At 50.8% G+C, this 13,683-nt stretch overlaps 2 protein-coding genes across 3 annotated transcripts in view; both read left to right on the plus strand.

Moving 5' to 3' along the window:
- The window catches only part of LOC134983134 (zinc finger protein 271-like), a 260,373-nt gene that overhangs the window by 169,376 nt on the left and 77,314 nt on the right, over positions 1–13,683 (plus strand). The window lies entirely within an intron of this gene.
- Positions 3,333–13,683, plus strand: part of LOC134983129 (uncharacterized) — an 85,819-nt gene continuing 75,468 nt past the window's right edge. Inside the window, exon 1 of one of the 2 annotated variants that reach the window (XM_063948862.1) lies at positions 3,333–3,902. The gene's annotated coding sequence lies outside the window, so the exon portion shown is untranslated. The remainder of the gene's footprint in view (positions 3,903–13,683) is intronic. The other variant, XM_063948863.1, reaches the window with a different exon arrangement.

Raw genomic sequence — 13,683 nt, forward strand, 5'->3', positions numbered from 1 at the left:
TTATACTAAACCATACTGCTTGATGATCACTGGATCCCAGGTGCTCACCCACATATATATCAGATATCCTTTCACCATTTGTAAGAATTAGATCTAATATTGAGTCTTTGCGAGTGGGCTCCCTCACCAATTGCTTGAGAGATGCTCCCTGTAAGGAATGTAGAAATTTGCCACTTGTAGCTGAACTTGCAAAAGACCCCTCCCAATTTACATCAGGTAAATTAAAGTCTCCCATGATTATGACTTCTCCCTTAAAAGCCATTTTAGAGATGTCCAACAATAGGTTCCTGTCCAAATCCTGCCCCTGGCCTGGTGGTCTATAGATCACCCCAATGCGAATAATGTCCTTCTTCCCAGTTTCTATGGTGACCCAAAGGGCCTCAGTTTTGGCTTCAATATTTTGTATTAAAGTGGCATTTATGCTTTTTTTCACATACATTGCTACCCCTCCTCCTATTCTTCCTATTCTATCTTTCCTAAATAAATTGTATCCTGGTATAGTTAAGTCCCAGTCATGATTCTCATTGCACCAAGACTCTGTAATTGCCACAAAATCCAGGTTATCCCTTGTCATTATCGCAATTAGCTCTGGAATTTTGTCTCCTAAGCTCCTAGCATTTGCAGACATAGCTTTAAAAAATGTTTCTGTGCATTTGTTAGTAGTAGCCATGTCCAGATCGTACAAAATAAATGACAAGTTTAAAGTTGAAATTACCTGTCCCTATCCAGGGTATCAATATTGTCTGTCAGGGAGTCTGACCAAGCCACCCCAGCACTGCACATCCAGGCTGAGGCGATTGCTGGTCGCAGTATAACACCAGTGTGTGTGTATATACACTTCAGGATAGTCTCCTGCTTTCTATCAGCAGGATCCTTAAGGGCGGCCGTATCCGGAGACGGTAGTGCCACCTGTTTGGACAAGCGTGTGAGCGCTTTATCCACCCTAGGGGGTGTTTCCCAACGTGCCCTCTCCTCTGGCGGGAAAGGGTACATCGCCAATAACTTCCTAGGAATTATTTGTTTTTTATCGGGAGAAACCCACGCTTCATCACACACTTCATTTAATTCCTCAGATGCAGGAAAAACTACAGGTAGTTTTTTCTCACCAAACATAATACCCTTTTTAGTGGTACCTGTGGTATTATCAGAAATGTGTAAAACATTTTTCATTGCCTCAATCATGTAACGTGTGGCCCTACTGGAAGTTACATTTGTCTCCTCGTCGTCGACACTGGAGTCAGTATCTGTGTCGACGTCTGTATCTGCCATCTGAGGTAGCGGGCGTTTTAGAGCCCCTGATGGCCTCTGAGACGCCTGGACAGGCACAAGCTGAGAGGCCGGCTGTTCCATGTCATCAAACTTCTTATGTAAAGAGTTGACACTTTCACGTAATTCCTTCCATAAGCCCATCCACTCAGGTGTCGACCCCCTTGGGGGTGACATCTCCACTACAGGCAATTGCTCCGCCTCCACATCATTTTCCTCTTCATACATGTCGACACAGCCGTACCGACACACAGCACACACACCGGGAATGCTCTGAAAGAGGACAGGACCCCACTAGCCCTTTGGGGAGACAAAGGGAGAGTATGCCAGCACACACCAGAGCGCTATATATACACAGGGATATCACTATATAGAGAGTTTTCCCTTATAGCTGCTGTTATCTGTAATACTGCGCCTAATTAGTGCCCCCCCTCTCTTTTTTACCCTCTTCTGTAGTGCAGGACTGCAGGGGAGAGTCAGGGAGACGTCCTTCCAGCGGAGCTGTGAGGAAAAATGGCGCCAGTGTGCTGAGGAGAATAGCTCCGCCCCCTTTTCGGCTGACTTTTCTCCCGCTTTTTATGAGAATCTGGCAGGGGTTAATGTACATCCATATAGCCCTGGGGGTTATATGTGATGTATTTTTGCCAGTCAAGGTGTTAATATTGCTGCTCAGGGCGCCCCCCCCCAGCGCCCTGCACCCATCAGTGACCGCAGTGTGAGGTGTGCATGAGGAGCAATGGCGCACAGCTGCAGTGCTGTGCGCTACCTTGATGAAGACTGATGTCTTCTGCCGCCGATTTTCCGGACCTCTTCTTGCTTCTGGCTCTGTAAGGGGGCCGGCGGCGCGGCTCTGGGACCGGACTCCGAGGCTGGGCCTGTGTTCGATCCCTCTGGAGCTAATGGTGTCCAGTAGCCTAAGAAGCCCAAGCTGGCTGCAAGCAGGCAGGTTCGCGTCTTCTCCCCTTAGTCCCTCGATGCAGTGAGCCTGTTGCCAGCAGGTCTCACTGAAAATAAAAAACCTAAAACTAACTTTTTTCTAAGCTCAGGAGAGCCTCCTAGATTGCACCCTGCTCGGTCGGGCACAAAAATCTAACTGAGGCTTGGAGGAGGGTCATGGGGGGAGGAGCCAGTGCACACCAGGTAGTCCTAAAGCTTTCTTTTGTGCCCAGTCTCCTGCGGAGACGCTATTCCCCATGGTCCTTACGGAGTTCCCAGCATCCACTAGGACGTCAGAGAAATGTTATTATTACTGTAGATATAAGGTGGGAGACGGGGGCAGTAGGTGAGGGGGAGGCATGATACAGGGGAGCAGTAGGTGAGGGGGAGGCAGGAGACAGGGGGCAGTGGGAGTTGGGAGACAGGGGGGCAGTGGGTGAGGGGGTGGCAGGAGAGAGGGGGACAGTAGGTGAGGGGGCGGCGGGAGACGGGGCAATAGGTGAGGGGGAGGCGGAAGACAGGGAGGTCAGTAGGTGAGGGGGAGGCAGGTGATAGGGATCGGTAGGTGAGAAGGAGCCAGTAGGTGAGGGGGAGGCAGGGGGCAGTAGGTGAGGAGAGAGGGGGCAGTGGTAAGTGGGAGACAGTAGGTGAGGGGGAGGCAGGAAACAGGTGGCAGTAGGTGAGGGGGAGGCAGGAGAGAGTTACTTTTAGAATGAGAGTGGCAGCTGACAGGGTAGCGTCTAGTTGGTGGGCGGGGTTATACAGGAACGAGGCTTGGTAGCAGATAATGGGCGGCACAAAGCGCGTGGGGTTATGGGTAGAGACTGCGGAGATGAATGGTAGATGCTAGAATCAAGTGGGCTAAGGGACCTTTTCCGTAAGGGGGAGGAGTTACGACACAAGGGGGAGGAGATAGGCCAGCGGGATAGTTCCTCTACTATCCACGCCACCAACTATTACTTTTATTAATTAGGTGGTGAGCGGAGCGGAGCGAGCCACCGTGCCCGAAGCGTGGCGAGCGTACTTTTCGGGTACCCTGTTCGCCCGTAGCTCCTCCCCCTGGTAACGTAGCTCCTCCCCTAGGTACGTCACAAGGTCCCTTCAGCCACTCCGATATAGAACCAACCGGAGATGAATGCACGGGGCGCTATATTTGCGCGGTTGATGCGAGATCCAAATGAGCTAAGGGACCTTTTCCGTCACTGGGCGGAGCCACGACACAAGGGGGAGGAACTAGGCCAGCGGGATAGTTCCTCTACTATCCACGCCACCAACTATTACCATTAGTAATCAGGTAGAGAGCGAAGCGGAGCGAGCTACCGAGCCCGCGAGGGTACTTTTCGGCCGGGTACCCTGTTCGGCCGTAGCTCCTCCCCCTGGTGACGTGTCTCCTCCCCTTGGTACGTCAGAAGGTGCCTTCTCCCACTCCGCTATAGAATCAGCCATACATATTTGCGGGGTTACTCTGCCAGTGCCACCCACTCTTCCGTCTATTGGCCGCAGCGCCTGTCACTCAGTTAGCCCCGTCCACTCTGCTATCATTGGCCGTAGCATTCACATTACCCATAACCCCCTGCGCTGCGTACCAATACCTATCTGCAGTCAAGCCTCGTTCCTGTGTGTAGATCCGCCTATCTGCTGGCGCTTCCTGTGTGCATTATCCTCACTTCCGGCTGTGACTTGCCGCTCTCATCCTTCAGGTAACTCTTCCCTGCCCGTCTCCTGCCCCGCCCTGTCACCTGCCTGTAGGGCCGGTAACAGAGATCTTGCTCCTCCCCTCATGTGGCCGTTATGTAGTAGATAGGATACAGTGGGATATAGGTGACTGACTGGCCTGGACAGTGTGACCTTACTCATTGTGTAACATGTCAGCTGCAGAGCATTAATAAGACACTGGCAGTGTGTGTGCTGCAGGCTGACCCCCCTCAATGCCGTCCTCTCCATCAGTCACATCAGTATACAGGTTTAAAATGTCAGATGCCCGCTAGGTGGGTGCTACAGGTATAACGACGGCCATCCGCTGCAGAGATGCCAGGGTGCTTTATAAAATGCCAGTATCAGAAGAGACTGACGTTACGTATGTACCAAGAGTTTCTGCAGCGGCTGTGCCTGGGTCCACAAATCTCCCTATTTGCCAATTGCAGGCCTGGTATTTACTCTTTATTTCTCTTACGTCCCAGAGGATGCTGGGGACTCTGTAAGGACCATGGGGTATAGACGGGCTCCGCAGGAGATAGGGCACCTAAAAAGAACTTTGACTATGGGTGTGCACTGGCTCCTCCCTCTATGCCCCTCCTCCGGACCTCAGTTAGATTCTGTGCCCAGAGGAGAAAGGGTGCACTGCAAAGAGCTCTCCAGAGTTTTTCTGTTTTGGCAACAGGCTCCCTGCATCGTGGCACTGAGGAGAGAGAAGCAGAGCTGGCTTGTCAAGTTGGGCACTGTTTCTAAGGCTACTGGACACCATTAGCTCCAGAGGGTGTCGGAACACAGGTCTCACCTGGGGTTCGTCGATGAGCCGCGCCGCCGTCCTCACAGATGCCGAAGATAGAAGCCGGGTGAGTATGAGGAGGCAGAAGACATCAGGCGGCAGAAGACATCAGATCTTCATGAGGTAAGGCGCGCAGCTTACCATTGCTCCCACTATACACACTCAGAGCAGCACTGAAGGGTGCAGGGCGCTGGGGGGGGGCGACCTGGGCAGCAATATTCCTCACTTCTGGGCATGTTAAGATGGATTAGGCTGCTGAGGCAGTAAATCCAAGAATCCCCCGCCATTTTAATTAAAAAAACACTGGGACCGAAGCCCACCATCGGGTGGGCGGGGCTTGATCCTCAGCACTAACCAGCGCCATTTTCTCCACAGAAGCTGCATGCTGAACGCTGGCTCCCTGGTCTCTCCCCTGCTGAACTTCACAGGCTGGAAAAAAGAGGAGGGGGGCACATTGGCGACGTAGTGAGTGGGAATTGGAATATTATTATATAAAAAAGCGCTATCTGGTCATATTTTTCCACAATGTTATTAAGCGCTGGGTGTGTGCTGGCATACTCTCACTCTGTCTCTCCTAAGGGCCTGGTTGGGGTTTTGTCCCCTTGTAGGTTAATCCCTCTGTGTGTGGGGTGTCGGTACGTGGTGTCGACATGTCTGAAGCGGAAGGCTTCTCCAAGGAGGAGGTGGACAAATGAGTGGTGTGTCCTCGTCGGTTGTGCCGACTCCGGAATGGATGGACATGTGGCATATGTTGAATGCAAGTGTGGCATCTTTACATAAAAGGCTTGATAAGGCTGAATTAGGGGTGACATCAGGGGGTCAATCCACGGATTGGACCGACTCACAGGGCCCGTCGGGGTCTCAAAAGCGTCCCTTAACACAAGACACTACTACCGACACGGATTCTGATTCCAGTGTCGACTATGACGAAGTAAAATTGCACCCTAGGGTGACTAAAACCATTCAGTGTATGATTGTGGCAATACGGGATGTGTTGCATATTGAGGATCAATCCTCGGTCCCTGACACAAGGGTACACATGTTTAAGGGAAAGAAACAGATTATTAATTTTCCCACATCTCATGAATTAAATGAATTCTTTGGAAAAGCTTGGGAGACTCCGGAAAAGAGACCGCAGATCCCCAAAAGAATTTATATGGCATACCCCTTCCCTAAACAGGACAGGGAGATTTGGGAATCATCCCCCACTGTGGACAAGGCCCTGATGCGCTTGTCCAAGAAAGAGGCGCTACCGTCTCCAGACACAGCGGCCCTTAAGGACCCTGCAGATCACAGGCAAGAAACTACCTTAAAGTGTATTTATTCTAATACGGGTGCTGTGCTAAGACCGACAATTGCGTCGGCATGGGTGTGTAGCGCAATTGCAGCTTGGACAGATGAGCTGACAGATCAATTTGATAATATGGATAAGGATACTATATTCCTTACTCTAACCCATATTAAAGACGCAGTCTTATTTATGAGGGATGCTCAAAGGGACATTGGACTGCTAGCTTCTAGGGCCAATGCCATGTCTATCTCGGCGAGAAGATCCTTATGGACTCGCCAATGGACGGGTGATGCGGATTCCAAAAAAACATATGGAAGTACTACCCTATAAGGGTGAGGTATTGTTTGGGGATGGGCTGACGGACCTGGTTTCCACAGCTACAGCAGGTAAATCAAATTTTTTACCATATATTCCCCAACAGCAAAAGAAAGTAACACCCTATCAGATGCAGTCCTTTCGGTCGCACAAGTCCAGAAGAGGTCGGGGATCCTCTTTCCTCGCCAGAGGTAAGAGCAGAGCCAAAAGAGCACCTGCTTCGGCAGGTGCCCAGGACCAAAAGTCCTCCCGGCTGCTCCAAAACCCACAGCATGACGCTGGGGCTCCCCTGAGGGAGTCCGCACCGGTGGGGGGCACGTCTTCGACTTTTCAGTCAGACCTGGGTCAGATCAGACCTGAATCCCTGGGTGTTGGAAATAGTTTCCCAGGGTTACAAACTGGAATTCGAGGAGGTGCCCCCGCACCGATTTTTCAAATCGGCCCTACCAGCTTCCACATCGTAAAGGGATGTAGTGTTAGCTGCAATTCAAACGCTGTGTATACAGCAAGTGATAATCAAGGTTCCCCTGCACCAGCAGGGAAGAGGTTACTACTCAACCCTATTTGTGGCCCCGAAACCGGACGGTTCGGTCAGACCTATTTTGAATCTGAAATCCCTAAACCTGTACATAAAAAGATTCAAATTCAAAATGGAATCACTCAGAGCGATAATAGCCAACATGGAGGAGGGGGAGTTTATGGTGTCTCTGGACATAAAGGATGCGTACCTTCATGCCCCCATATATGCCCCCCATCAGGAATACCTGAGATTCGCTGTACAGGATTGTCATTACCAATTTCAGACGTTGCCGTTTGTACTCTCCACGGCCCTGAGGCTTTTCACCAAGATAATGGCGGAGATGATGGTGGTCCTGCGCAAGCATGGAGTCACAATTATCCCATACTTGAACGATCTCCTGATAAAAGCGAGATCAAGAGAGAAATTGCTGAGCAGTGTGGCGCTCTCTCTGAGAGTGCTCCTGCAACATGGTTGGATTCTAAATCTACCGAAGTCACAGTTGATTCCGACAACTCGACTACCGTTCCTAGGTATGATACTGGATACGGAACAAATGAAGGTCTTCCTCCCAATAGAGAAAGCCCAGGACATCCAGAACATGGTCAGAGACCTGCTAAAACCGAAAAGGGTGTCAGTTCACCAATGCACTCGAGTTCTGGGAAAAATGGTGGCGGCCTACGAGGCCATTCCCTTCGGAAGGTTCCATGCAAGGACTTTTCAATGGGACCTTCTGGACAAGTGGTCCGGATCCCATCTGCACTTAAATCGGAAAATAACCCTGTCCCCAGGGGCCAGGGTGTCTCCTGTGGTGGTTGCAAAGTACTCACCTGCTGGAGGGTCGCAGGTTCGGAATTCAGGATTGGATCCTGGTTACCACGGACGCGAGCCTCCGAGGATGGGGAGCAGTCACACAAGGAAGACATTTTCAGGGACTGTGGTCAGACCAGGAGTCCTGTCTACACATCAATGTGTTGGAACACAGGGCCATTTACAACGGCCTTCCACAAACGGAGTCTTCTTCGAAACCTACCTGTTCTGATTCAATCAGACAATGTCACAGCAGTGGCTCATGTGAACTGCCAAGGCGGGACAAGAAGCAGAGCCGCGATGGCGGAAGCCACCAGGATTCTTCGCTGGGCGGAAAATCACGTAAGCGCTCTGTCGGCTGTCTTCATTCCGAGAGTGAACAACTGGGAAACAGACTTCCTCAGCAGACACGATCTCCATCCAGGAGAGTGGGGACTTCATCAAGAAGTGTTTGCAGACGTAACGCGTCTTTGGGGAACTCCTCAAATAGACATGATGGCGTCTCGCCTCAACAAAAAGCTTAGGAGGTATTGTGCCAGGTCTCGGGACCCTCAGGCAGTGGCAGTAGACGCTCTGATAACACCGTGGGTGTTCAAATTGGTCTACGTGTTTCCTCCTCTTCCTCTCATCACAAAAGTGTTGAGGATCATAAGGCAAAGAAGAGTACAGACGATACTCGTTGTCCCAGACTGGCCACGAAGGGCCTGGTACTCAGATCTACAAGAGATGCTCACAGGAGATCCCTGGCCTCTTCCTCTGAGGGAAGACCCGTTGCAACAGGGGCCCTGTGTATTTCAGGACTTACCGCGGTTACGTTTGACGGCATGGCGGTTGAACGCCGAATCCTAGCGAAAAAGGGGATTCCGGAAGAGGTCATCCCTACTTTAATAAAGGCTAGGAAGGAGGTGACCGTTAAGCATTATCACCGTATCTGGCAAAAGTATGTGTCTTGGTGTGAGACCAAGAATGCACCTACGGAAGATTTTCATCTGGGTCGTTTTCTCCACTTCCTACAGACAGGAGTGGATATGGGCCTGAAATTAGGCTCTGTTAAGGTACAGATTTCGGCCCTCTTGATTTTCATTCAGAAGGAATTGACTTCTCTTCCAGACGTTTGTAAAGGGAGTGCTACACATCCAGCCTCCTTTTGTGCCTCCAGTGGCACCGTGGGACCTTAACGTGATGTTGCAGTTCCTAAAATCACACTGGTTTGAACCGCTTAACAAGGTTGAGTTGAAATTTCTTACTTGCAAGGTGGTCATGTTGTTGGCCTTGGCATCAGCAAGGCGAGTATCAGAATTGGCTGCTTTTTCACACAAAAGCCCCTACTTGATTTTTCATGTGGATCGAGCTGAATTGAGGACATGTCCGCAATTTTTGCCTAAGGTGGTTTCTTCATTCCATGTGAATCAACCTGTTGTGGTGCCTGTGGCTACAAGTGACCTGGAGCATTCCAGATCCCTGGACGTAGTCAGGGCCTTAAAGATTTATGTAGCCAGGACAGCTAGAATTAGGGAAACGGAGGCTCTGTTTGTGCTGTATGCGGTCAATAAGATTGGCGCACCTGCTTTGAAGCAGACTATTGCTCACTGGATCTGTAATACGATTCAGCAGGCTCACTCTACGGCTGGATTGCCGGTACCAAATTCGGTTCAGGCCCATTCCACTAGGAAGGTGGGCTCTTCTTGGGCGGCTGCCCGAGGCGTTTCGGCATTACAAGTTTGCCGAGCGGCGACTTGGTCGGGGTCAAACACTTTTGCTAACTTCTACAAGTTTGATACCCTGGCTGATGAGGACCTAGCGTTTGCTCAGTCGGTGCTGCAGAGCCATACGCACTCTCCCGCTCGATTGGATGCTTTGGTATAAACCCCATGGTCCTTACAGAGTCCCCAGCATCCTCTAGGACGTAAGAGAAAATAAGATTTTCTCTAACGTCCTAGTGGATGCTGGGGACTCCGTCAGGACCATGGGGAATAGCGGGCTCCGCAGGAGACAGGGCACATCTAAAAAGCTTTTTAGGTCACATGGTGTGTACTGGCTCCTCCCCCTATGACCCTCCTCCAAGCCTCAGTTAGGTTTTTGTGCCCGTCCGAGAAGGGTGCAAACTGGATGGCTCTCTTAAGGAGCTGTTTAGTAAAGTTTTTTTTAGGTTTCTAATCAGTGATTCCTGCTGGCGACAGGATCACTGCAACGAGGGACTTAGGGGAGAGACTTGCAACTCACCTGCGTGCAGGAGGATTGAAGTTTTAGGCTACTGGACACTGAGCTCCAGAGGGAGTCGGAACACAGGTCAGCCTGGGGTTCGTCCCGGAGCCGCGCCGCCGATCCCCCTTACAGACGCTGAAGAAAGACGGCGGAACGGAGGTCCGGAAACAGGCGGCAGAAGACTTCACAGTCTTCAGAGAGGTAGCGCACAGCACTGCAGCTGTGCGCCATTGTTGCTACACGGCTCACTGACACGGTCACGGAGGGTGCAGGGCGCTGCTGGGGGCGCCCTGGGCAGCAATATAAATACCTATTTGGCAAATAAATACATCACATATAGCCATTAAGGCTATATGTATGTATTTAACCCAGGCCAGTTTTCCTAATAACCGGGAGAAAAGCCCGCCGTGAAAGGGGCGGAGCTTATTCTCCTCAGCACTCAGCGCCATTTTCCTGACCAGCTCCGCTGGTGAGGAAGGCTCCCACTCTCCCCTGCACTACAGAAACAGGGTTAAAGAGAAGGGGGGCATAAATTGGCGATATAATTATATATTAAGAGCCCATATATAGAAACAACACCTTCTAGGGTTGTTATATACATTATGGCGCTTTTGGTGTGTGCTGGCAAACTCTCCCTCTGTCTCCCCAAAGGGCTAGTGGGTCCTGTCCTCTATCAGAGCATTCCCTGTATGTGTGTGCTGTAGGTCGGTACGTGTGTGTCGACATGTATGAGGAAAATGTTGGTGAGGAGACGGAGAAAATTGCCTGTAATGGTGATGTCACTCTCTAGGGAGTCGACACCAGAATGGATGGCTTACTTATGGAATTACGTGATAATGTCAACACGCTGCAAGCCGGTTGACGACATGAGACAGCCGGCGGACAAATTAGTATCGGTCCAGGCGTCTCAGACACCGTCAGGGGCTTGTAAAAACGCCCATTTACCTCAGTCGGTCGACAGACACTGACACGGACACTGACCCCAGTGTCGACGGTGAAGAAACAAACGTATTTCTCTGACGTCCTAGTGGATGCTGGGGACTCCGTAAGGACCATGGGGAATAGCGGCTCCGCAGGAGACTGGGCACAAAAGTAAAGCTTTAGAACTACCTGGTGTGCACTGGCTCCTCCCCCTATGACCCTCCTCCAAGCCTCAGTTAAATTTTTGTGCCCGAACGAGAAGGGTGCACACTAGGTGGCTCTCCTGAGCTGCTTAGTGAAAAGTTTAGTTTTAGGTTTTTTATGTTCAGTGAGACCTGCTGGCAACAGGCTCACTGCATCGAGGGACTAAGGGGAGAAGAAGCGAACTCACCTGCGTGCAGAGTGGATTGGGCTTCTTAGGCTACTGGACATTAGCTCCAGAGGGACCGATCACAGGCCCAGCCATGGATAGGTCCCAGAGCCGTGCCGCCGGCCCCCTTACAGAGCCAGAAGACAGAAGAGGTCCGGAAAATCGGCGGCAGAAGACGTCCTGTCTTCAACAAGGTAGCGCACAGCACTGCAGCTGTGCGCCGTTGCTCTCAGCACACTTCACACTCCGGTCACTGAGGGTGCAGGGCGCTGGGGGGGGGGGCGCCCTGAGACGCAATAAAAACACCTTGGATGGCGAAAAATGCATCACATATAGCTCCTGGGCTATATGGATGAATTTAACCCCTGCCAGAATACACAGAAAAACGGGAGATAAGGCCGCCGAGAAGGGGGCGGAGCCTATCTCCTCAGCACACTGGCGCCATTTTCCCTCACAGCTCCGTTGGAGGGAAGCTCCCTGGCTCTCCCCTGCAGTCACTACACTACAGAAAGGGTTAAAAAAGAGAGGGGGGCACTAATTACGCGCAGTATTAAAAATACAGCAGCTATAAGGGGAAAACACTTATATAAGGTTATCCCTGTATATATATAGCGCTCTGGTGTGTGCTGGCAAACTCTCCCTCTGTCTCCCCAAAGGGCTAGTGGGGTCCTGTCCTCTATCAGAGCATTCCCTGTGTGTGTGCTGTGTGTCGGTACGCTTGTGTCGACATGTATGAGGAGAAAAATGATGTGGAGACGGAGCAGATTGCCTGTAATAGTGATGTCACCCCCTAGGGGGTCGACACCTGAGTGGATGAACTGTTGGAAGAAATTACGTGACAGTGTCAGCTCTGTATAAAAGACAGTGGTTGACATGAGACAGCCGGCTACTCAGCTTGTGCCTGTCCAGACTTCTCATAGGCCGTCAGGGGCTCTAAAGCGCCCGTTACCTCAGATGGCAGATATAGACGCCGACACGGATACTGACTCCAGTGTCGACGGTGAAGAGACAAATGTGACTTCCAGTTGGGCCACACGTTACATGATTGAGGCAATGAAAAATGTTTTACACATTTCTGATAATACGAGTACCACCAAAAAGGGGTATTATGTTCGGTGAGGAAAAACTACCTGTAGTTTTCCTGAATCTGAGAAATTAAATGAGGTGTGTGATGATGCGTGGGTTTCCCCCGATAACAACTGATAATTTCTAAAATGTTATTGGCATTATATCCTTTCCCGCCAGAGGTTAGGGTGCGTTGGGAAACACCCCCTAGGGTGGATAAAGCGCTCACACGCTTGTAAGAACAAGGGCTCTACCCTCTCCTGAGATGGCCGCCCTTAAGGATCCTGCTGATAGAAAGCAGGAGGGTATCCTAAAATGTATTTACACACATACTGGTGTTATACTGCGACCAGCAATCGCCTCAGACTGGATGTGCAGTGCTGGGTTGGCGTGGTCGGATTCCCTGACAAAAAATATTGATACCCTAGATAGGGACAGTATATTATTGCCTATAGAGCATTTAAAAGATGCATTTCTATATATGCGTGATGCACAGCGGAATATTTGCCGACTGGCATCAAGTCTAAGTGCGTTGTCCATTTCTGCCAGTAGAGGGTTATGGACATGACAGTGGTCAGGTGATGCGGATTCCAAACGGCATTTGGAAGTATTGCCTTATTAAGGGGAGGAGTTATTTGGGGTCGGTCTTTCAGACCTGGTGGCCACGGCAACAGCTGGGAAATCCACGTTTGTACCCCAGGTCGCCTCTCAACATAAGAAGACGCCGTATTATCAGGCGCAGTCTTTTCGTGGGCAAGCGGGCAAAAGGTTCCTCATTTCTGCCCCGTGACAGAGGGAGAGGAAAAAGGCTGCAGAAATCAGCCAGTTCCCAGGAACAGAAGCCGTCTCCCGCCTCTGCCAAGCCCTCAGTATGACGCTGGGGCTTTACAAGCAGAATCAGGCACGGTGGGGGCCCGTCTCAATGAATTTCAGCACGCAGTGGGCTCACTCGCAAGTAGACCCCTGGATCCTTCAGGTGATATCTCAGGGGTACAAATTGGAATTCGAGACGTCTCCCCCTCGCCGTTTCCTAAAGTCGGCTTTACCGATGTCTCCTTCTGACAGGGAGGCAGTTTTGGAAGCCATTCACAAGCTGTATTCCCAGCAGGTGATAATCAAGGTACCCCTCCTGCAACAGGGAACGGGGTATTATTCCACACTGTTGTGGTACCGAAGCCGGACGGCTCGGTGAGACCGATTCTAAATCTAAAATCTTGAACACTTACATACGGAGGTTCAAATTCAAGATTGAGTCACTCAGAGCAGTGATTGCGAACCTGGAAGAAGGGGACTACATGATGTCTCGGGACATCAAGGATGCTTACCTTCATGTCCCAATTTACCCTTCTCACCAAGTGTACCTCAGGTTTATGGTACAGAACTGTCACTATCAGTTTCAGACGCTGCCGTATGGATGGTCCACGGCACCCCGGGTCTTTACCAAGGTCATGGCCGAAATGATGATACTCCTTCGAAGGAAGGGAATTTTAGTTATCCCT

Source organism: Pseudophryne corroboree (genome assembly GCF_028390025.1).
Source record: "Pseudophryne corroboree isolate aPseCor3 chromosome 3 unlocalized genomic scaffold, aPseCor3.hap2 SUPER_3_unloc_1, whole genome shotgun sequence".
NCBI classification, from domain to species: Eukaryota; Metazoa; Chordata; class Amphibia; order Anura; family Myobatrachidae; genus Pseudophryne; species Pseudophryne corroboree.